Source organism: Tinamus guttatus, unplaced genomic scaffold, assembly GCF_059628265.1.
Source record: "Tinamus guttatus ecotype Peru unplaced genomic scaffold, ASM5962826v1 Tinamus_guttatus_pri_ptg000358l, whole genome shotgun sequence".
Taxonomy (NCBI): domain Eukaryota; kingdom Metazoa; phylum Chordata; class Aves; order Tinamiformes; family Tinamidae; genus Tinamus; species Tinamus guttatus.
The window spans coordinates 1-22,872 of record NW_028288892.1 but is presented as its reverse complement, the minus strand read 5'-3'; the positions used below and the strand labels follow the sequence as shown (position 1 = coordinate 22,872).

General features: G+C 65.0%; 1 pseudogene across 1 annotated transcript; it reads left to right on the top strand.

Moving 5' to 3' along the window:
- The first annotated feature begins 2,668 nt into the window (after positions 1-2,668).
- LOC148593623 (ubiquitin-like modifier-activating enzyme 1) lies at positions 2,669-22,040 on the top strand (annotated as a pseudogene). Its single transcript, XR_015913674.1, has 9 exons — positions 2,669-2,755; positions 9,489-9,605; positions 11,099-11,157; positions 13,013-13,181; positions 16,204-16,338; positions 17,739-17,845; positions 20,096-20,186; positions 20,760-20,892; positions 21,942-22,040. The product of XR_015913674.1 is annotated as a ubiquitin-like modifier-activating enzyme 1 (transcript).
- The last annotated feature ends 832 nt before the right edge of the window (positions 22,041-22,872 follow it).

The window sequence follows — 22,872 nt, the reverse complement described above, 5'->3', positions numbered from 1 at the left end:
CGCCCGGACGCCTGGGCCCGCTCTGACCCGCTCGGACTCCTGGGCCCGTTTGTTCGGGGGGGGAGGGGGGCGGGGGGAAGCCCCGGACTCCTGGGCCCCTTTTGTGGGGCACCCTATAGAGCGTTTCTATGGGTTTCTATGGGGCCCTATAGGAAGCTACGGGTCCTTATAGCTCGCTATGGGGCTCCCAGGGCTCTATAGGCCCCTATGGGTCCCTATAGCTCCCTATGGGGCTCCTGGGTCCCTATAGGGTCCTATGGGGCCCTATAGCTCTCTATGGGGCTTCCAGGGCTCTATAGGCCCCTATGGGTCCCTGTAACCCCTATGGGTCCCTATAGCTCTCTATGGGGCTCCTGGGTCCCTATAGGGTCCTATGGGTCCCTATAGCTCCCTATGGGGCTCCTGGGTCCCTGTAGGGTCCTATGGGTCCCTATAGCTCTCTATGGGGCTTCTAGGGCTCTATAGGCCCCTATGGGTCCCTCTAACCCCTATGGGTCCCTATAGCTCCCTACGGGGCTCCTGGGTCCCTATAGGGTGCTATGGGTGCCTATAGCTCTCTATGGGGCTTCTAGGGCTCTATAGGTCCCTATGGGTCCCTGTAACCCCTATAGGGCCCTATGGTTCCCTATGGGGCTCCTGGGTCCCTATAGGGTCCTATGGGTCCCTATAGCTCTATGGGGCTTCCAGGGCTCTATAGGCCCCTATGGGTCCCTGTAACCCCTATAGGGCCCTATGGGTCCCTATAGCTCCCTATGGGGCTCCTGGGTCCCTATAGGGTCCTATGGGTCCCTATAGCTCCCTATGGGGCTCCTGGGTCCCTATAGGGCCCTATGGGTGCCTATAGCTCTCTATGGGGCTTCCAGGGCTCTATAGGCCCCTATGGGTCCCTGTAACCCCTATAGGGTTCTATGGGTCCCTATAGATCCCTATGGGGCTCCTGGGTCCCTGTAGGGTCCTATGGGTCCCTATAGCTCTCTATGGGGCTCCCAGGGCTCTATAGGCCCCTATGCATACTTGTAACCCCCTATAGGGCCCTATAGGTCGCTATAGCTCCCTATGGGGCTCTTGGGTCCCTATAGGCCCCTATGGGTCCCTGTAACCCTCTATAGGGCCCTATGGGTCCTTACAGCTCCCTATGGGGCTCCTGGATCCCCACAGGGTCCTATGGGTCCCTATAGCTCCCTATGGGGCTCCCAGGTCCCTGTAGGCCCCTATGGGTCCCTACAACCTCCTTTAGGGCCCTTTGGGTCCCTATAGCTCCCTGTGGGGCTCTCAGGGCCCTATAAGCCCCTATGAGTCCCTTGGGGTGTCTTGGGTTCCTATGGGTCCATATAGTCCCCCATAGGGTGCTAAAGGGCTTTATGAGCCCCATAGGATTTTATGGGTTACATATAGCTGCCTATGGGTCCCTGTAACTCCCTACAGAGTCCTATGGACTCCTATAGGTCACTATGGGGCTCCTGGGTCCCTGGGCGTCCCTTGGGTTCCTATGGGTCCTATAGTTCCCCACAAGTTGCTATGGGGCTCCATGGGCCCTATAGGGTTCTACAGGTCCTGTATAGGCCTCCATGGGTCCCCACAACCCCCTATAGAGCTCTTTTGGTCCCTATAGCTCCCTATGGGGCTCCCAGGTCCCTATAGGCCCCTATAGATCCCTGTAACACCCTATAAGGACCTATGGGTCCTTATATCTCCCTAAGGGTCTCCCAGGGCCTTCTAGGCCCCTATGGGTCCCCACAATCCCCTATAGAACCCTATGGGTTCTTACAGCTGCCTATGGGGCTTCTGGGTCCCTATAGCTCCCTATGGGGCTCCCAGGTCCCTATAGACCCCTCGAGGTCCCTGTAACCCCCTATAGGGCCTTACGGGTCCCTATAGCAACCTATGGGACTCCTGCGACCCTAAAGGGCCCTACAAGCCCCTATAGGGCCCTATGGGTCGCCATGAGCCCCTATAGGGCCCTATGGGTCCCTGTATCTCCCTATGGGTCCCCCACAGCCCTACAGGCCCCTATAGGCGCCTGTAACACCCTATGGGCCCCTGCGGGTCCCTGTAGGGCTCTACAGGTCCCTATAGCTTCCTATGAGGCTCTTGGGTCCCTATAGGGTCCTATGGGTCCCTGTAACCCCCTATAGGGCCCTGCGGGTCCCTATGGCTCCCTATGGGGCTGCTAGGGCCTTACAGGCCCGTAGGGGTCCCTGTAATCCCCTATAGGGCCCTATGGGTCCCTGTAACCCTCTATAGGGCCCTGAGGGTCTCTATATCTCCCTATGGGGCTCCCAGGCCCCTATAGGTCCCTATAACCCCCTATAGGGCCCTGCGGGTCCCTATGGCTCCCTATGGGGGCTCCGCGCGGGCGCCGCGTGGCCCCTGCGGGCCCCCGTAGCCTCCACGTGCGCGCGGGGCGGGCGCGCGCGCGCGCGCTGCTGCGTCACGAGGCCCCGCCCCCTGCGGCCACGCGCATGCGCCGCGGGGGAGGGGGGGCGGGGCGGCGCCATCCGGGCCTCGCCGCATCCGGGCCCTGGCGGCGGGGGCGGGGGCGGGAGGAGGGGGCGTGTCCCGCGGCGGGCGCGGCAGCCAATGGGCGCGCGGGGGCGGGCGCGGCGGCGGCGCGGCGGCCAATGGGGCGGCGCGGCGGGGGCGGGGCGCGCGGCGCGGGCGGGGCGGGGCCGGCGCCGCCGCCGCCGCCATCTTGTCGCGGAGGAGCCGAGCGGAGCGGGCGGGACCCGGCGGCGGGGCCTGGGCAGCGTCATTGGTACCGGAATAACCGGGAATAACGGGGAATACCGGGAATAACCGGGAATAACGGGAATAACCGGGAGAACGGGAGCGCGGCGGGGAGAACCGGGAGAACGCGGGGGCGTCGTTGGAGCGGGGAGACCCCCGGGATGAGCGGGAGCCTCCCGGGATAACGGAGAGACCCCGGATAACGGGGGGGGAGGAGCGGGATCCATCCGGGATAACCGGGACCCCCCGGGGGGAACGGGGGGAACGGGGGAGCGGGGACCCCCCCCGGGGTAACGGGGACCCCCCCCCGGGTTAACGGGGACCCCCCGGGTTAACGGGACCCCCCCCGGGGATAACGGGACCCCCCCCCCCCATCCCGGTCCTGGCTCCCCCTCCCCATCACCGGGAGGCTCCGCCCCCCCCCCCCGCGAACGGGAAGGCCCCGCCCCCAAGCGGGAACGCCCCCCCCCCCCCCCGGTGTCACCCGGTGTCACCCCCGGTGTCACCCCCGGTGTCCCCTGTTGTCACCCCTGATGTCACCCTGAGCCCCCCGGTGTCACCCCCGGTGTCACCCGGTGTCACCCCCTTCCTGACGGGTGTCACCCGATGTCACCCCGCGCCCCCCGGTGTCACCCCCGGTGTCACCCGGTGTCACCCGTGGTGTCACCCTGCACCCCCCGGTGCCGCCAGGTGTCACCCGGTGTCACCCGTGGTGTCACCCTGCACCCTCCGGTGCCACCCGGTGTCACCTGGTGTCACCCAGTGCCCCAGGGGTGTCACCCCCTTCTGAGCGGGTGTCACCCGGTGTCACCCTGAACCCCCCCGGTGTCACCTGATGTTACCTGTTGTCACTCCCGGGGTCACCCTGCACCCCCCGGTGTCACCCCGGTGTCCCTGTTGTCACCCCGATGTCACCCTGAACCCCTCCCCTTACCCAGTGTCACCTGGTGTCTCTCCACCCCCCCATCCCGGTGTCACCCGGTGTCACCTGATGTCACCCCCTTCTGAGCGGGTGTCACCCGGTGTCACCCTGCGCCCCCTCCCCCAGTGTCCCCTGGTGTCACCCCCTTCCCAATAGGTGTCACCCGCTGTCACCCTGCAACCCCCGGTGTCACCCCTGGTGTCACCCTGCACCCCCCTGTTACCCAGTGTCACCCCCCCCATCCCGGTGTCACCCGGTGTCACCTGATGTCACCCCCTTCTGAGCGGGTGTCACCCGGTGTCACCCTGCTCCCCCTCCCCCAGTGTCACCTGATGGTACCTGGCGTCACCGCTGGTGTCACCCTGCACTTCCTGGTGCCACCCGGTGTCACCTGGTGTCACCCAGTGCACCGCAGGCGTCACCCCCTTCTGAACGGGTGTCACCTGGTGTCACCCTGAACCCCCTGGTGTCACCTGGTGTCACCCCTGGTGTCACCCTGCACCCCCCTGTTACCCAGTGTCACCCGGTGTCTCCCCGGTGTCACCCCTGGGGTCACCGCCCACCTCCCGGTGTCACCCGGTGACCCACGGGTGTCACCCCCTTCCCAACGGGTGTCGCCCGCTGTCACCCTGCACTGCCGGTGTCACCTCTGGGGTCATCCCACCCCTCCCGGTGTCACCCGGTGTCACCCGGTGACCCGTAGGTGTCACCCCCTTCCCAATGGGTGTAACCCTGCACCCCCCGGTGTCACCCCTGGTGTCACCCTACACCCCCCCCCCCCGTTACCCGGTGTCACCTGGTGTCTCTCCAGTGTCACCTCTGGGGTCACCGCTCACCTCCCAGTGTCACCCGGTGTCACCCGGTGTCACCCGGTGCCCCACGGATGCCCCCCCCCTTCTGAACGGGTGTCACCTGTTGTCACCCTGAACCCCCCCCAGTGTCACCTGATGTTACCTCTTGTCACTCCTGGTGTCACCCTGCACCCTCTGGTGTCACCCGGTGTCACCCAGTGCCACCCAGTGACCCACGGGTGTCACCCCCTTCCCAATGGGTGTCACCCGCTGTCACCCTGCACCCCCTGGTGTCACCCCCGGTGTCACCCGGTGTCACCCTCTTCCTGTCGGGTGTCACCCTGCGCCCCCCGGTGTCACCCCCGGTGTCTCCCGGTGTCACCCGTGGTGTCACCCTGCACCCCCCGGTGCCACCCGGTGTCACCTGGTGTCACCCCGTGCCCCAGGGGTGTCACCCCCTTCTGAGCGGGTGTCACCCGGTGTCACCCTGAACCCCCCCGGTGTCACCTGATGTTACCTGTTGTCACTCCCAGGGTCACCCTGCACCCCCCGGTGTCACCCCGGTGTCCCCTGTTGTCACCCCGATGTCACCCTGAACCCCTCCCCTTTCCCAGTGTCACCTGGTGTCTCTCCAGTGTCACCCCCCCCATCCCGGTGTCACCCGGTGTCACCTGATGTCACCCCCTTCTGAGCGGGTGTCACTCGGTGTCACCCTGCACCCCGCTGTTACCTAGTGTCACCCTCCGACGTCCCGGTGTCACCCAGTGTCATCTAATGTCACCCGGTGCCCCAGGGGTGTCACCCCCTTCTGAACGGGTGTCACCCGGTGTCACCCTGCCCCCCCTCCCCCAGTGTCACCTGATGGTACCTGGCGTCACCGCTGGTGTCACCCTGCACTTCCTGGTGCCACCCGGTGTCACCTGGTGTCACCCAGTGCCCTCCGGGTGTCATCCCTTCTGAACGGGTGTCCCCCGGTGTCACCCTGCCCCCCCGGTGTCCCCCGGTGTCACCCTGCACCCCTGGTGTCACCTGGTGTCACCCCTGGTGTCACCCTGAACCCCCCCGTTACCCAGTGTCACCTGGTGTTTCTCCAGTGTCACCCCCTGCGTCCCGGTGTCACCCGGTGTCACCTGATGTCACCCAGTGCCCCAGGGGTGTCACCCCCTTCTGAGCGGGTGTCACCCGGTGTCACCCTGCACCCCCTCCCCCGGTGTCACCTGATGGTACCTGGCGTCACCGCTGGTGTCACCCTGCACTTCCTGGTGCCACCCGGTGTCACCTGGTGTCACCCAGTGCACCGCAGGCGTCACCCCCTTCTGAACGGGTGTCACCTGGTGTCACCCTGAACCCCCTGGTGTCACCTGGTGTCACCCCTGGTGTCACCCCTGGGGTCACCCTGAACCCCCCTGTTACCCAGTGTCACCCGGTGTCTCCCCGGTGTCACCCCTGGGGTCACCGCCCACCTCCCGGTGTCACCCAGTGACCCACGGGTGTCACCCCCTTCCCAACGGGTGTCGCCCGCTGTCACCCTGCACCGCCGGTGTCACCTCTGGGGTCATCCCACCCCTCCCGGTGTCACCCGGTGTCACCCGGTGACCTGTAGGTGTCACCCCCTTCCCAATGGGTGTCACCCTGCACCCCCCGGTGTCACCCCTGGTGTCACCCTACACCCCCCCCTGTTACCCGGTGTCACCTGGTGTCTCTCCAGTGTCACCTCTGGGGTCACCCCTCACCTCCCAGTGTCACCCGGTGTCACCCGGTGTCACCCAGTGCCCCACAGATGCCCCCCCCTTCTGAACGGGTGTCACCTGCTGTCACCCTGAACCCCCCCCAGTGTCACCTGATGTTACCTGTTGTCACTCCTGGTGTCACCCTGCACCCTCCGGTGTCACCCGGTGTCACCCAGTGCCACCCAGTGACCCATGGGTGTCACCCCCTTCCCAATGGGTGTCACCCGCTGTCACCCTGCACCCCCTGGTGTCACCCCTGGGGTCACCCCGCTCCTCCCAGTGTCACCCGGTGTCACCTGGTGTCACCCAGTGACCCACAGGTGTCACCCCCTTCCCAAATGGCATCACTTGGTGTCACCCTGCACCCCCGGTGTCACCGTCGCTCCTATCACTGTCTCTTTGTGTCACCCGGTGTCTCCTGGTGGCCCTGTAGTGTCACCTGGTGTCACTTACATTGCCCCGATGTCTCCCTGGTGTCCCCAGTGTCACTGCTGGTGTCACCAGGTGTCTGTCCCTGGGTCACCCGGTGTCACCCGACACCCTCTTGTGTCACCCGATGCCCCTCGGTGTCCCCATTTGTCACCCGAAATCCCCCCGGGTGTCGCTGGCGTCACCCGCAGGGGCTCCAGGGGGTCCCGCGCGGTGTCACCCGGTGTCACCTGCTGTCCCCCATTGTCACTCGTTGTCCCCTGTTGTCACCCGCTGTCCTCATTGTCACTGTTTGTCGCTTGTCTTTTTTGTCACTCTTTACTCCCATTATTGCTCATTGTCCCCCATTGTCACCCGCTCTCCCCATTGTCACCCGCTCTCCCCATTGTCACCCGCTGTCCCCCATTGTCACCCCTTGTTGCCATTGGCTCTCATGGTCACCTGTTGTCCCCGCTGTCCCCATTGTTCCTCATTGTCACCCACTGTTTCCGTGTCACCCGTTGTCCCTGTTGTCACCTGTTGCCATTTGCTGTCCTCATTATGACTCATTGTCACCCATTGTCACCTGCTGTCTCCATTGTCAGTCATTGTCCCCTGTTGTTGTCAGTTGTCACTTGTTGTCCCTGTTGTCACCATGTCCTTGTTGTCCCCATTGTCCCTGTTGTCACCCGCAGATGTCCAGTTCCTGTGTCCCTTGTCACCGTTGTCCTCATTGTCACTGTGTGTCCCCGCTGTCCCTGTTGTCACCCTTGTCCGGTTGTCACCTGCTCTCACTGTGTCCCTACACACGTCCCGCTCCCTGCTGTCCCCGTGTGTCCCCGTTGTCACCCATTGTCCCATTGTCACCGTGTGTCACCCGTTGTCACCGCAGATGTCCAGCTCGTCACTGGCCCCGTGTGTCCCCATTGTCACCCATTGTCACTGTGTCACCCGTTCTCACCGCAGCTGTCCAGCTCGTCACTGGCCCCGTGTGTCCCCATTGTCACCCATTGTCCCCATTGTCACCGTGTGTCACCCGTTGTCACCGCAGATGTCCAGCTCGTCATTGGCCCCGTGTGTCCCCATTGTCACCGTTGTCCCTGTTGTCGCCAGGTGTCCGGCTCGCGCTTGTCCCTGTTGTCCTTCAGTGTCACCCGGTGGCCCCCTTGTCCCCGAAGACGTCCAGCTCCCCGTTGTCCCCATTGTCCCCGTTGTCCCCGTTGTCCCCATTGTCACCGTTGTCCCGTTGTCCCCAGATGTCCTGCTCCCCCCATCCCTCGTTGTCCCCATTGTCCCTCATTGACCCCGTTGTCACCATTGTCCCTCATTGTCCCCAGATGTCCTGCTCCCCCCATCCCTTGTTGTCCCCATTGTCCCCATTGTCCCGACTGTCCTCATTGTCCCTGTTGTCCCTCATTGTCCCCATTGTCCCTCACTGTCCCTCATTGTCCCCAGATGTTCAGCTCCCCGTTGTCCCTCATTGTCCCTCATGGTCCCCATTGTCCCTCATTGTCCCCATTGTCACCATTGTCCCCGTTGTCCCCAGATGTCCAGCTCGCCGCTGTCCCTCGTTGTCCCCCTCATTGTCCCCGCTGTCCCTCATTGTCCCTTACATTGTCCCTCACATTGTCCCCATTGTCCCCAGATGTCCAGCTCGTCACTGTCTCTGGTTGTCTCTGTTGTCCCTCACATTGTCACCATTGTCCCTTCTTGTCCCCAGATGTCCAGCTCGCCGCTGTCCCTCACATTGTCCCTCATTGTCCCCATTGTCACCGTTGTCCCTCCTTGTCCCCAGATGTCCAGCTCGCCGCCGTCCCTCACATTGTCCCTCATTGTCCCCATTGTCACCGTTGTCCCTCACATTGTCCCCTGTTGTCCCCAGATGTCCAGCTCGCTGCTGTCCCCATTGTCCCTCACATTGTCCCTCACTGTCCCCTCCTTGTCCCCAGATGTCCAGCTCGCCGCTGTCCCTGGTTGTCCCCATTGTCCCCGTTGTCCCTCACATTGTCCCTTGCTGTCCCCAGATGTCCAGCTCGCCGCTGTCCCTGGTTGTCCCTCACATTGTCCCTCACATTGTCCCTATTGTCCCTTGCTGTCCCCATTGTCCCCGTTGTCCCTCACATTGTCCCTCACATTGTCCCCTTGCTGTCCCCAGATGTGCAGCTCCCCGCTGTCCCTCACATTGTCCCTCATTGTCCCTCACATTGTCCCTCATTGTCCCTCACATTGTCCCTCACATTGTCCCTTGCTGTCCCCAGATGTCCAGCTCGCCGCTGTCCCTGGTTGTCCCCATTGTCCCCATTGTCCCCATTGTCCCTTGCTGTCCCCAGATGTCCAGCTCCCCGTTGTCCCTGGTTGTCCCTCATTGTCCCCATTGTCCCTCCTTGTCCCCAGATGTCCAGCTCGCCGCTGTCCCCGTTGTTCCTCATTGTCCCTCATTGTTCCTCACATTGTCCCTCATTGTCCCCATTGTCCCCTTGCTGTCCCCAGATGTCCAGCTCCCCGTTGTCCCTGGTTGTCCCTCATTGTCCCCATTGTCCCTTGCTGTCCCCAGATGTCCAGCTCCCCGTTGTCCCTCATTGTCCCTCATTGTCCCCGTTGTCCCTCACGTTGTCCCTCACATTGTCCCCATTGTCCCTTGCTGTCCCCAGATGTCCAGCTCCCCGTTGTCCCTCATTGTCCCCATTGTCCCCATTGTCCCCGTTGTCCCTATTGTCCCCAGATGTCCAGCTCGCCGCTGTCCCTGGTTGTTCCTCATTGTCCCCTTGCTGTCCCCAGATGTCCAGCTCCCCGTTGTCCCTCACATTGTCCCTGTTGTCCCCAGATGTCCAGCTCGCCGCTGTCCCTCACATTGTCCCCATTGTCCCCGTTGTCCCTCACATTGTCCCCATTGTCCCTTGCTGTCCCCAGATGTCCAGCTCGCCGCTGTCCAAGAAGCGCCGCGTCTCCGGGTCCGGGTCCGAGGCGCCCACGGGCTCCAGCCGCCCCCCCGCCCCCAGCGTCACCCCCAGCGCCACCCCCGCCAACGTGAGTCACCCGGAGCCGCCTGTACCCACGCGAGTGTCACCCGGGGCCGCTTGTACCCGCGGTCGCGTCACCCGGAACCGCCTGTACCCGCGGTCACGCGAGTGTCACCCGGGGCCGCCTGTACCCGCGGCCGCGGGAATGTCACCCGGGGCCGCCTGTACCCGTGACCACGCGAGTGTCACCCGGAGCCGCCTGTACCCGCGGCCATGTCACCCGGGGCCGCCTGTACCCACGCGAGTGTCACCCGGAGCCGCCTGTACCCGCGGCCGCGGGAATGTCACCCGGGGCCGCCTGTACCCGCGACCACGGGAATGTCACCCGGAGCCGCCTGTACCCGCGCCCGTGTCACCCGGAGCCGCCTGTACCCGCGGCCGTGTCACCCGGAGCCGCCTGTACCCGCGGTCGCGCGAGCGTCCCCCGGGGCCGCCTGTACCTGTGGCCGTGCCAGCGTCCCCCGGGGCCGCCTGTACCTACGGCCATGGGAATGTCACCCGGAGCCGCCTGTACCCGCGGCCGTGTCACCCGGAGCCGCCTGTACCCGCGGTTGCGCGAGCGTCACCTGGGGCCGCCTGTACCTGTGGCCATGCCAGTGTCCCCCGGGGCCGCCTGTACCTACGGCCATGGGAATGTCACCCGGGGCCGCCTGTACCCACGTGGTGCCCAGCACCCAGGGCCGCCTGTACCCACGGCCACACCAGCATCACCCAGGGCCGCCTGTACCCGTGGCTGCACAAGCGTCACCCGGGGCCGCCTGTACCCGCAGCCGTGCGAGCGTCACCCAGGGCCGCCTGTACCTGTGGCTGTGCCCGTCCCCTGGAGCTGCCTGTGTCCTGGCCACGGGACTGTCACCTGGGGCCGCCTGTACGCGCGCCCATGGGAGCATCACCCAGGGCCGCCTGTATCCACACGGTGCCCAGCACATGGAGCTGCCTGTACCTGCGGTGACGGGAGTGTCACCTGGGGCCGCCTGTAACTATGGCTGTGTCCGTCGCCTGGAGCCGCCTGTGCCCTGGCAATGGGAGCGTCACCCAGAGCCTCCCATGGTGGCAGGAGCGTCACCCGGGGCCACTGACACCCCCACCGTGGGGAGCGTCACCCGGCGTCACCCGGGGCTCCCACTACAATGGGAGCGTCACCCGGTGATATTGACAGTCCCAGGAAGGGGAGCGTCTCCTGGTGTCACCCATATGGCAGCCGGTGTCACCCTGGGACTCCCACAACAATGGGAGCGTCACCCGGTGTCACCCCCATGACGCCGAGGGTCACCCTGGGACTCCCACAATGACGGCAGCGTCACCCGGTGTCACCCGTTCGGCACCGGGTGTCACCCTGGGCCGCTCCCAACAATGGGGGTGTCCCCCGGTGTCACCCGCTTGTTGCTCAACGCCACCCGGTGTCACCCTTGAGTGTCCCTGACGCTCCTGTTCCCAACAACGGGAGCCACCCCGGGTGTCACCCGGTGTCACCCGCTGACTCCGCCTGTTCCCCACCAGGGCATGGCCAAGAACGGGGGCGAAGCCGACATCGATGAGGGACTGTACTCCCGCCAGCTGTGAGTACCGCGGTCCTAGGGGGACAGCCGGACACCGGGGCTCCTTGGGGGGGACACCCGGACGCCGGGGCCCTTTGGGGACACCCGAACACTGGGGTCCCTTAGGGACACCCGGACGCCGGGGCCCTTTGGGGACACCCGAACACTGGGGTCCCTTAGGGACACCCGGACACCGGGGCCCCTTGGGGACACCCGGACGCCGGGGCCCTTTGGGGACACCCGAACACTGGGGTCCCTTAGGGACACCCGGACACCGGGGCCCTTTGGGGACACCCGAACACTGGGGTCCCTTAGGGACACCCGGACACTGGGGCCCCTTGGAGGGAACACCCGGACACTGGGGTCCCTTAGGGACACCCGGACACTGGGGCCCCTTGGAGGGAACACCCGGACACTGGGGTCTTTGGGGACACCCGGACACAGGGGCCCCTTGGGGGGGACACCCGGACACTGGGGTCTTTGGGGACACCCGGACACTGGGGCCCTTCGGGCCGGGGGTTGCCGGGCTGTCCGGGTGTCGCGGGGCCACGCGGGTGTCACCCTGTCACCGGGGTGTCCCCAGGGGTGTCCCCAGGGTGTCCCCGTGTCCCCAGGTCCGTCCTGGGCCACGAGGGGTTGTTCGGGACGGGGTTTTTTTGGGGATGGGGTTATTTGAACCGGGGTTTTTGGGACGGGGGTTGTTGGGGGTGTCCCCAGGATGTCCCCACGATGTCCCCACGCTGTCCCCGTGTCCCCAGGTCCGTCCTGGGCCACGAGGGGTTGTTCGGGACGGGGTTTTTTTGGGGATGGGGTTATTCGAACCGGGTTTTTTGGGGATGGGGGTTGTTGTGGGGTGTCCCCACGATGTCCCCACGATGTCCCCATGTCCCCAGGTCCGTCCTGGGCCACGAGGGGTTGTTCGGGACGGGGTTTTTTCGGGATGGGGTTATTCGAACCGGGGTTTTTCGGGATGGGGGTGTCCCCACGATGTCCCCACACTGTCCCCGTGTCCCCAGGTCCGTCCTGGGCCACGAGGGGTTGTTCGGGACGGGGTTTTTTTGGGGATGGGGTTATTCGAACCGGGTTTTTTGGGACGGGGGTTGTTGTGGGGTGTCCCCACGATGTCCCCACGATGTCCCCATGTCCCCACGTTGTCCCCAGGTCCGTCCTGGGCCACGAGGGGTTGTTCGGGACGGGGTTTTTTTGGGGATGGGGTTATTCGAACCGGGTTTTTTGGGACGGGGGTGTTCTTGGGGTGTCCCCACGATGTCCCCACGATGTCCCCATGTCCCCAGGTCCGTCCTGGGCCACGAGGGGTTGTTCGGGACGGGGTTTTTTTGGGGATGGGGTTATTTGAACCGGGTTTTTTCAGGATGGGGGTGTTGTGGGGTGTCCCCACAATGTCCCCACGATGTCCCCACGATGTCCCCACAATGTCCCCATAATGTCCCCAGGTCCGTCCTGGGCCACGAGGGGTTGTTCGGGACCGGTTTTTTTCGGGATGGGGTTATTCGAGCCGGGGTTTTTTGGGATGGGGGTGTTCTTGGGGTGTCCCCACGATGTCCCCACGCTGTCCCCACGCTGTCCCCGTGTCCCCAGGTCCGTCCTGGGCCACGAGGGGTTGTTCGGGACGGGGTTTTTTGGAGACAGGGTTTTTCGGGACGGGGTTTTTCGGGATGGGGGTTCCCAGGGGTGTCCCCACGATGTCCCCATGTCCCCACGTTGTCCCCAGGTCCGTCCTGGGCCACGAGGGGTTGTTCGGGACGGGGTTTTTTTGGGGATGGGGTTATTTGAACCGGGTTTTTTCGGGATGGGGGTTGTTGGGGGTGTTGTGGGGTGTCCCCACAATGTCCCCATGTCCCCACGATGTCCCCAGGTACGTCCTGGGCCACGAGGCCATGCGCCGCATGGCGGCCGCCGCCGTCCTGGTGTCGGGGCTGCGGGGGCTGGGCCTGGAGGTGGCCAAGAACCTGGTGCTGGGGGGGGTCAAGGCCGTGACCCTGCACGACCCCCACCCCGCGGAGTGGGGGGACCTGGCGTCACAGGTGGGGGGACGGGGGGGACACGGGGGGGACATGGGGGGGACATGGGGACATTGGGGGGGACATTGGGGACATGGGGACATGGGGGATGGGGGGGACATGGGGGGATATGGGGGACATGGGGACATCGGGGACATTGGGGACATGGGGGATATTGGGGACATGGGGGGATATGGGGGATATGGGGGGATATTGGGGACATCGGGGATATGGGGGATATGGGGACATGGGGGATATGGGGACATTGGGGGGACATGGGGGACATGGGGGATATGGGGGATATGGGGGACATAGGGGATATGGGGGGATAGGGGGGACATGGAGGATATGGGGGACATGGGGATATGGGGGGACATGGGGGGACATGGGGACATGGGGGGATATGGGGGACATTGGGGTTATGGGGGACATGGGGGGATATTGGGGACATTGGGGATATGGGGGATATGGGGGGACATTGGGGACATGGGGGACATGGGGGGGACATTGGGGATATGGGGGACATGGGGGATATGGGGGGACATGGGGGACATGGGGGATATGGGGGGATATTGGGGACATGGGGGACATGGGGGACATTGGGGACATGGGGGATATGGGGGATATGGGGACATGGGGGGACATGGAGGGATATGGGGTTATGGGGGACATTGGGGACATTGGGGGACATGGGGGACATGGGGGACATGGGGGATATGGGGGATATGGGGGACATTGGGGACATGGGGGGATATGGGGGACATTGGGGACATGGGGGGGACATGGGGACATGGGGGGGACATGGGGGATATGGGGGATATGGGGACATTGGGGATATGGGGGACATGGGGGACATGGGGGACATGGGGGACATGGGGGATATGGGGGACATGGGGGGATATGGGGGGACATTGGGGACATGGGGGGGACATGGGGACATTGGGGACATGGGGGGATATGGGGGACATGGGGACATTGGGGATATGGGGGACATGGGGGACATGGGGGACATGGGGATATGGGGGATATGGGGGACATGGGGGACATGGGGGACATGGGGGATATGGGGGACATGGGGGGATATGGGGGGACATTGGGGACACGGGGGGACATGGGGGGACATGGGGGACATGGGGGACGTGGGGGACGTGGGGGACATGGGGGACATTGGGGATATTGGGGACATGGGGGATATGGGGGACATGGGGGGATATGGGGGGACATTGGGGACATGGGGGACATGGGGGACATGGGGGATATGGGGGGACATGGGGGGATATGGGGGGACATGGGGGATATGGGGGGACATGGGGGACATGGGGGATATGGGGGGACATGGGGGGACATGGGGGATATGGGGGGACATGGGGGACATGGGGGATATGGGGGGACATTGGGGACATGGGGACATTGGGGACATTGGGGATATGGAGGGATATGGGGGATATGGGGCGACATGGGGGACGTGGGGGGGACATGGGGACATGGGGACATGGGGGGGATATGGGGGACATTGGGGACATGGGAGGACATGGGGGACACGGAGGGACATGGAGGGACATGGGGGACATGGGGACATTGGGGACATGAGGGATATGGGGGGACATGGGGGGATAGGGGGACATGGAGGACATGGGGGGATATGGGGGATATGGGGGGACATGGGGACATGGGGGACATGGGGACATGGGGGATATGGGGGATATGGGGGGGACATGGGGGATATGGGGACATTGGGGACATGGGGGGACATGGGGGGACATTGAGGACATGGGGGATATGGGGGGACATGGGGGATATGGGGGACATGGGGATATGGGGGATATGGGGACATTGGGGGACATTGGGGACGTGGGGACATGGGGGACATGGGGGATATGGGAGATATGGGGGGACATTGGGGGATATTGGGGACATGGGGGGACGTGGGGGAACATGGGACATGGGGACATGGGGGGATGTGGGGGGATTGGGGGGAACATGGGGACATGGGGGGACATTGGGGACATGGGGGGATATGGGGGACATGGGGGATATGGGGACATTGGGGGACATGGGGGGACATGGGGGATATGGGGGATATGGGGGGACATGGGGGGATATGGGGGACATGGGGGGATAGGGGGAATATGGGAGGATATGGGGACATGGGGGGGACATGGGGACATTGGGGACATGGGGGACATGGGGACATTGGGGACATTGGAGATATGGGGGGATATGGGGGATATGGGGGGACATGGGGGGACATGGGGGATATGGGGGATATGGGGGGACATTGGGGACATGGGGGGATATTGGGGATATGGGGGACATGGGGGATATGGGGGGATATGGGGGATATGGGGGGATATGGGGGACATTGGGGATATGGGGGATATGGGGGACATGGGGGATATGGGGGACATTGGGGACATTGGGGACATTGGGGACGTGGGGGGGACATGGGGACATGGGGACTTTGGGGATATGGGGGATATGGCGGGACATGGGGACATTGGGGACATTGGGGACATGGGGGACATGGGGATATGGGGGACATGGGGGACATGGGGACATGGGGGATGTGGAGGATATGGGGACATTGGGGACATTGGGGACATGGGGGATATGGGGGACATGGGGGGATATGGAGGGACATGGGGGGACATGGGGGGGACGTGGGGGATATGGGGGGACATGGGGACATGGGGGATATGGGGGACATGGGGGACATGCGGGACATGGGGGGACATGGGGGACATGGGGACATGGGGGGACATGGGGACATGGGGGGATATGGAGGGACATAGAGGTACAAGGGGGGACACGGGGACACGGAGGGGGGACCTTGGGGTGACACGGCTGTTCTGGGGGGGAAACACCCGTTTGGGGGGCGGAAACACCCGTTGCTGTCCGGCGTTGGCCGCCTGTTGCTGACCTCGTCCGCCTGTTGCCGACCTCGACTACCTGTCACCGACCTTATCCGGCTGTCCCCGACCTTGGCCCCCCGTCGCCGCCTGTTGCCTCCCGTCGCCGCCTGTCGCCGCCTGTTGCCGCCCGTCAGTTCTACCTGCGCGAGGAGGACGTGGGGCGGAACCGGGCGGAGGCGACGCTGCCCCGATTGGCCGAGCTCAACTCGTACGTGGCCGTGAGCGCCTGTGAGCGGCCGCTCAGCGAGGCCCTGCTGGCCTCCTTCCAGGTACCGCCGCCGCCGCCTGTTCCCCCGGCCGCCTGTCCCCGCGCCCGCTCCTTCCCCCGGCCGCCTGTTCCGCCGGCCGCCTGTTCCTTTGGTCCCGCGGCCGTTTGCTCCCGCGTCCGCCTGTTCCTGTGTCCGCCTGTTCCTGAGACCACTCGTTCCCGTGGCCGCCTGTCTTTGTGCTCGGTTGTTCCCGTGTTCGCCTGTTTCCGGGTCCGCCTGTTCCTTTGGGCGTTTGTCCCTCTGTGCGGCTGTTCCTGCGTTTGCCTGTTGCTGTGTCTGCCTGTTTATATGGGCGCGTCCGCCTGTAGTCGCTTGTTCTGCATCCGCCTGTTCTTGTGGTCCCGCAGTCCCGTTTTTGGTTGTTTCCGTGCCTGTTTTTTCTTGCACTGAGCTGTTTCTGGGTCGGCTTGTTCCCGGGTTTGCCTGTTGTTGTGTCTGCCTGTTGTTGCGTCTATGTGTCCTCGTGTCCACTCACGCCCAAGTTTTGTAGTTCCGTGTCCGCCTGTTTCCGCGTTTCTCACCTGTCCCGGTGTTTCTGGGTCTCCGTGCGCCTGTGTCTGTGTCCGCTTGTTTCTGTGCGGTTGTTCCATACGCGGCTGTCCTCGCGTTTCCCTGTTCTCGTGTTCACCTGTTGGCGGCAGTGTCCGCCTGTCCCTACGGTGGTCGCTTGTTCCACTGTCCGTGTGTCCCCGTGTGCTCCGTCTGCCTGTTCCTGCGTCCGCCTGTTCCTGCGCGCCCGATCCGTTGTGTTGCCTCTTTATCGTTGTGTCCGCCTGTTCCATAATCTGCTTGTTGCTGTGTCTGCCTGTACTTACACCAATTCCTTTTTGTGATTTCTGCATTTCCGGGTGTCTGTATTTTCCCATATCCGCCTGTTTTTGCGTCCCTTTGTTGTGCGTTCCCTCTTCCCCGTGTCCGCCTGTTCCGTGTCCGCTTGTCCCCGCGCTCCTCATTTCTCCAGCCACCCCAGTGTCCCTGCGTCCGCCTGTTGCTGCATCCGCCTGTTTCCCCGCCTGTTGCCGCATCCGCCTGTTTCCCCGCCTGTTGTTGCATCCGCCTGTTTCCCCGCCTGTTGCCGCATCCGCCTGTTTCCCCGCCTGCCCTTTCCCGTATCCCTGTCCCTGCGGCCGCTCGTTTCTGCCTCCGCTTGTTGCCGTAGCCGCCTGTTCCGAGCGTCCGCCTGTTGCCGCGTCCGCCTGTTTCCCCGTCTGCCCTTTCTACCCCTGTCTCCGCGTCCGCCTGTCTCCGCGTCCGCCTGTTTCCCCGCCTGCCCTTTCTACCCCTGTCTCCGCGTCCGCCTGTCTCCGCGTCCGCCTGTTCCCGCGGGTTGTCGCCGCCCGTGGCGGCCCCCGCGGGCGCTGACGCCCGCCCGCCGCCTGTTGCGGCGCCTGTTGTTCCAGGTGGTTGTTCTCACCAACTCGCCGCTCGAGGAGCAGCTCTGGGTGGGCGACTTCTGCCACAGCCGCGGGATCAAACTGGTTGTAGCCGATACCCGCGGGCTGTTCGGGTGAGCCGGACGCCGGGGCCCTTCCTGGGGGTCACCCGGACGCCTGGGCCCTTTTTGGGGGGTTCCCGGACGCCTGGGTCCTTTTTGGGGGTCACCCGGACACCTGGGCCCTTCTTGGGGGTCACCTGGACGCCTGGGCCCTTTTGGGGGGTCACCCGGACGCCTGGGCCCTTTTTGGGGGGTTCCCGGGTACCTGGGCCCTTTTTGGGGGGTTCCCGGACGCCGGGGCCCTTTTTGGGGGGTGCCCGGACACCTGGGCCCTTCTTGGGAGTCACCCGGACGCCTGGGACCTTTTGGGGTTCCCGGACGCCTGGGCCCTTCTTAGGGGTCACCCGGACACCTGGGCCCTTTTTGGGGTTCCCGGGTACCTGGGCCCTTCTTGGGGGTCACCCGGACGCCTGGGCCCTTTTTGGGGGTTCCCGGACGCCTGGGCCCTTCTTGGGGGTCACCCGGACGCCTGGGCCCTTTTTGGGGTTCTCGGACACCTGGGCCCTTTTTGGGGGTTACCCGGACGCCGGGGCCCTTCTTGGGGGTTACCCGGACGCCTGGGCCCTTTTTGGGGTTCCCGGACGCCTGGGCCCTTTTGGGGGGTTCCCGGGTACCTGGGCCCTTCTTGGGGGTTACTCGGACGCCCGGACCCTTTTTGGGGGTCACCCGGACGCCTGGGCCCTTTTTGGGGGTTACCCGGACGCCTGGGCCCTTTTTGGGGTTCTCGGACGCCTGGGCCCTTTTTGGGGTTCTCGGACACCTGGGCCCTTTTTGGGGGTCACCCGGACGCCGGGGCCCTTTTTGGGGTGTTCCCGGACGCCGGGGTCATTTTTGGGGGATTCCCGGACACCTGGGCCCTTCTTGGGGGTTACCCGGACGCCTGGGCCCTTTTTGGGGGGTTCCCGGACGCCTGGGCCCTTTTTGGGGTTCCCGGACACCTGGGTCCTTTTTGGGGGTCACCCGGACGCCTGGGCCCTTTTTGGGGTTCCCGGACACCTGGGCCCTTCTTGGGGTTCCCGGACACCTGGGTCCTTTTTGGGGGTCACCCGGACGCCTGGGCCCTTTTTGGGGGTCACCCGGACACCTGGGCCCTTTTTGGGGTTCTCGGACACCTGGGCCCTTTTTGGGGGTCACCCGGACGCCTGGGCCCTTTTTGGGGGGTTCCCGGACGCCTGGGTCCTTTTTGGGGGGTTCCCGGACGCCTGGGTCCTTTTTGGGGTCACCCGGACGCCTGGGCCCTTTTTGGGGTGCCCGGACGCCTGGGCCCTTTTTGGGGTTCCCAGACACCTGGGTCCTTTTTGGGGGGTTCCTGGACGCCTGGGCCCTTCTTGGGGTTCCCGGACACCTGGGCCCTTTTTGGGGTTCTCGGACACCTGGGCCCTTCTTGGGGGTCACCCGGACGCCTGGGCCCTTCCTGGGGGTCACCCGGACGCCTGGGCCCTTCTTGGGGTTCCCGGACGCCTGGGTCCTTTTTGGGGTTCCCGGACGCCTGGGCCCTTCTTGGGGGTTACCCGGACGCCTGGGCCCTTTTTGGGGTTCTCGGACGCCTGGGCCCTTTTTGGGGGGTTCTCGGACGCCTGGGTCCTTTTTGGGGGTCACCCGGACACCTGGGCCCTTTTTGGGGTTCTCGGACACCTGGGTCCTTTTTGGGGGTCACCCGGACGCCTGGGCCCTTTTTGGGGTTCTCGGACGCCTGGGCCCTTCTTGGGGGTCACTCGGACACCTGGGCCCTTTTTGGGGGGTTCCCGGACGCCTGGGCCCTTCTTGGGGGTCACCCGGACGCCTGGGCCCTTTTTGGGGTTCCCGGATGCCTGGGCCCTTTTTGGGGTTCTCGGACACCTGGGCCCTTCTTGGGGGTCACCCGGACGCCTGGGCCCTTTTTGGGGTGCCCGGACGCCTGGGCCCTTCCTGGGGGTCACCCGGACGCCGGGGCCCTTTTTGGGGTGCCCGGACGCCTGGGCCCTTCTTGGGGTTCTCGGACACCTGGGCCCTTTTTGGGGGTCACCCGGACGCCTGGGCCCTTTTTGGGGTTCTCGGACACCTGGGCCCTTTTTGGGGGGTTCCCGGACGCCTGGGCCCTTCTTGGGGGGTTCCCGGACGCCTGGGCCCTTTTTGGGGTTCTCAGACACCTGGGCCCTTTTTGGGGGTCACCCGGACACCTGGGCCCCTCTCGGGGTGTCTGGACCCCGGGACCCCTCGTTTTGGGGTGCAGGGGGGGTCGCCCGGACGCCTGGGCCCCCCCTGAGCCCCCCCCCGCTACAGGCAGCTGTTCTGCGACTTCGGGGACGACATGGTGGTGACGGACACCAACGGGGAACAGCCGCTCAGCGCCATGGTCTCCATGGTGACCAAGGTACAGCCGCCCGGACGCCGGGGCCCCTTGTGGGCCGTTTTGGGGGCGGCTCCCGGACGCCTGGGCCCGTTTTAGGTGCAACTCCCGGACGCCTGGGCCCTTTTGCGGGTAGATTCCCCGGACGCCTGGGCCCCCTGGCGCTGGGATGGGGGGTGCGGATGGGGGGTGCGGAGCCGCTCCCGGACGCCTGGGTCCCTTTATGGGGGGTTACCCGGACGCCTGGGCCCCTTTTTGGAGGCCGCTCCCGGACGCCTGGGCCCCTTTACCGGGGGGGTTACCCGGACGCCTGGGCCCCTTGCGGGCAGGTTTGGGGGTGGCTCCCGGACGCCTGGGCCCCCCGGCGCTGGGATGGGGGGTGCGGAGCCGCTCCCGGACGCCTGGGCCCCTTTACCGGGGGGGTTACCCGGACGCCTGGGCCCCTTTTCGGAGGCCGCCCCCGGACGCCTGGGCCCCTTTACCGGGGGGGTTACCCGGACGCCTGGGCCCCTTGTGGGCAGGTTTGGGGGTGGCCCCCGGACGCCTGGGCCCCTTTTCGGAGGCCGCCCCCGGACGCCTGGGCCCCTCGTCCCGCAGGGCTGCCCCGGGGAGGTGACGTGTCTGGACGAGGCCCGGCACGGCTTCGAGAGCGGCGACTTCGTCACCTTCTCCGAGGTCGAGGGCATGGAGGAGCTCAACAGCTGCGGCCCCGTGGAGATCCGCGTGCTCGGTGCGCCCGGACGCCGGGGCCCCTTTTGTGGGAGGGAAATCGGGGGTACCCGGACGCCGGGGCCCCTTTTACAGGGGATGTCGGGGTGCGCCCGGACGCCTGGGCCCTTTTTGGGGGGGATATTGGGGACACCCGGATGCCTGGGCCCATTTTGGGGGGGGGGTTTCGGGGGCACCCGGACGCCTGGGCCCCTTTTATGGGGGGGATATTGGGTCCGCCCGGACGCCTGGGCCCCTTTTGGGGGGGTTATCGGGGGGCACTCGGACGCCTGGGCCCCTTTTGGGGGTTATCGGGTCCGCCCGGACGCCGGGGCCCACTCGGCACCGGTTCCGCTCCCGGACGCCCGGGCCCCTTTTGGGGGGTATCGGGGGGCACCCGGACGCCTGGGCCCCTTTTTGGGGGGTATTGAGGGCACCCGGACGCCTGGGCCCCTTTTGGGGGGTTATGGGGGTCCGCCCGGACGCCTGGGTCCCTTTTATTGGGGGGGATATCGGGTCCGCCCGGACGCCTGGGCCCCTCTCGCGCCGGTTCCGCTCCCGGACGCCTGGGCCCCTTTTGGGGGGTATCAGGTGCACCCGGACGCCTGGGCCCCTTTTATGGGGGGATATTGGGTCCGCCCGGACGCCTGGGCCCCTTTTTGGGGGGGTTATCGGGGGGCACCCGGACGCCTGGGCCCCTCTCGGCGCCGGTTCCGCTCCCGGATGCCTGGGCCCCTTTTGGGGGGTTATCGGGGGGCTCCCGGACGCCCTGGGCCCTTTTTGGGGGTTATCGGGGGGCTCCCGGACGCCTGGGCCCCGTTTTGGCGGGGATATCGGGGACACCCGGACGCCGGGGCCCTTTTTGGGGGGTATCGGGTCCCGCCCGGACACCTGGGCCCCTTTTGGGGGTTATGGGGTCCACCCGGACGCCTGGGCCCCTTTTATGGGGGATATTGGGGTCGGCCCGGACGCCTGGGCCCCTTGTTGGGGGATATCGGGTCCGCCCGGACGCCTGGGCCCCCCTCGGCGCCGGTTCCGCTCCCGGACGCCCGGGCCCCTCCCCTCCCCCAGGCCCCTACACCTTCAGCATCGGCGACACCAGCGGCTACGGGGACTACGAGCGCGGGGGGGGTCGTCACGCAGGTCAAGATGCCCAAACACGTGACCTTCGTGAGTGCGGGGGCGGGGGCGGGGGGTGGAGGGGCGGGGCCTGGGGGTGGAGGGGCGGGGCCTGGGGCGGGAACGCGCGAGAATGGGCGAGAACACGGGAAAACACGGGAAAACACGTGACAACACGCGAGAAAACGCGGGAACACATGGGAACACAGGAGAACATGTGAGAACACGTGAGAACATGTAGGAACACATGAGAACATGCGGGAACGTGCGAGAACACGCGAGAACATGTGAGAACACAGGAAAACACGTGAGAACAAGTGAGAACACGCAGGAACACGCGAGAGTGGGCGAGAACATGTGAGAACACACGAGAACATGAGAGAACACGGGAAAACATGAGAAAACACGTGAGAACACGCGAGAACATGGGAAAACATGAGAAAACACGTGAGAACACGAGAGAACATGGGAAAACACGCGGGAACATGCGAGAACACGCGAGAACACGAGAGAACATGGGAAAACACGCGGGAACACGCGAGAACACGCGAGAGTGGGCGAGAGCATGTGAGAACATGTGAGAACGCGTGAAAACATGAGAACACGTGAGAACACGCGGGAACACGTAAACACGCGGGAACATGGGAAAACACGTAGGAACATGTGACAACACACGAGAATGCGCAGGAACACGGAGAACACGCGGGAACACGCAGGAACATGCGGAAACACGTGGGAACATGTGAGAACACGGGAGAACACGTAGGAACACGAGAGAACACGCTAACATGAGAACACGTGAGAACACGTGACAATACGCGGGAACATGTGAGAACATGTGACAACACGTGACAACACATGAGAATGCGCGGGAACACGCGGG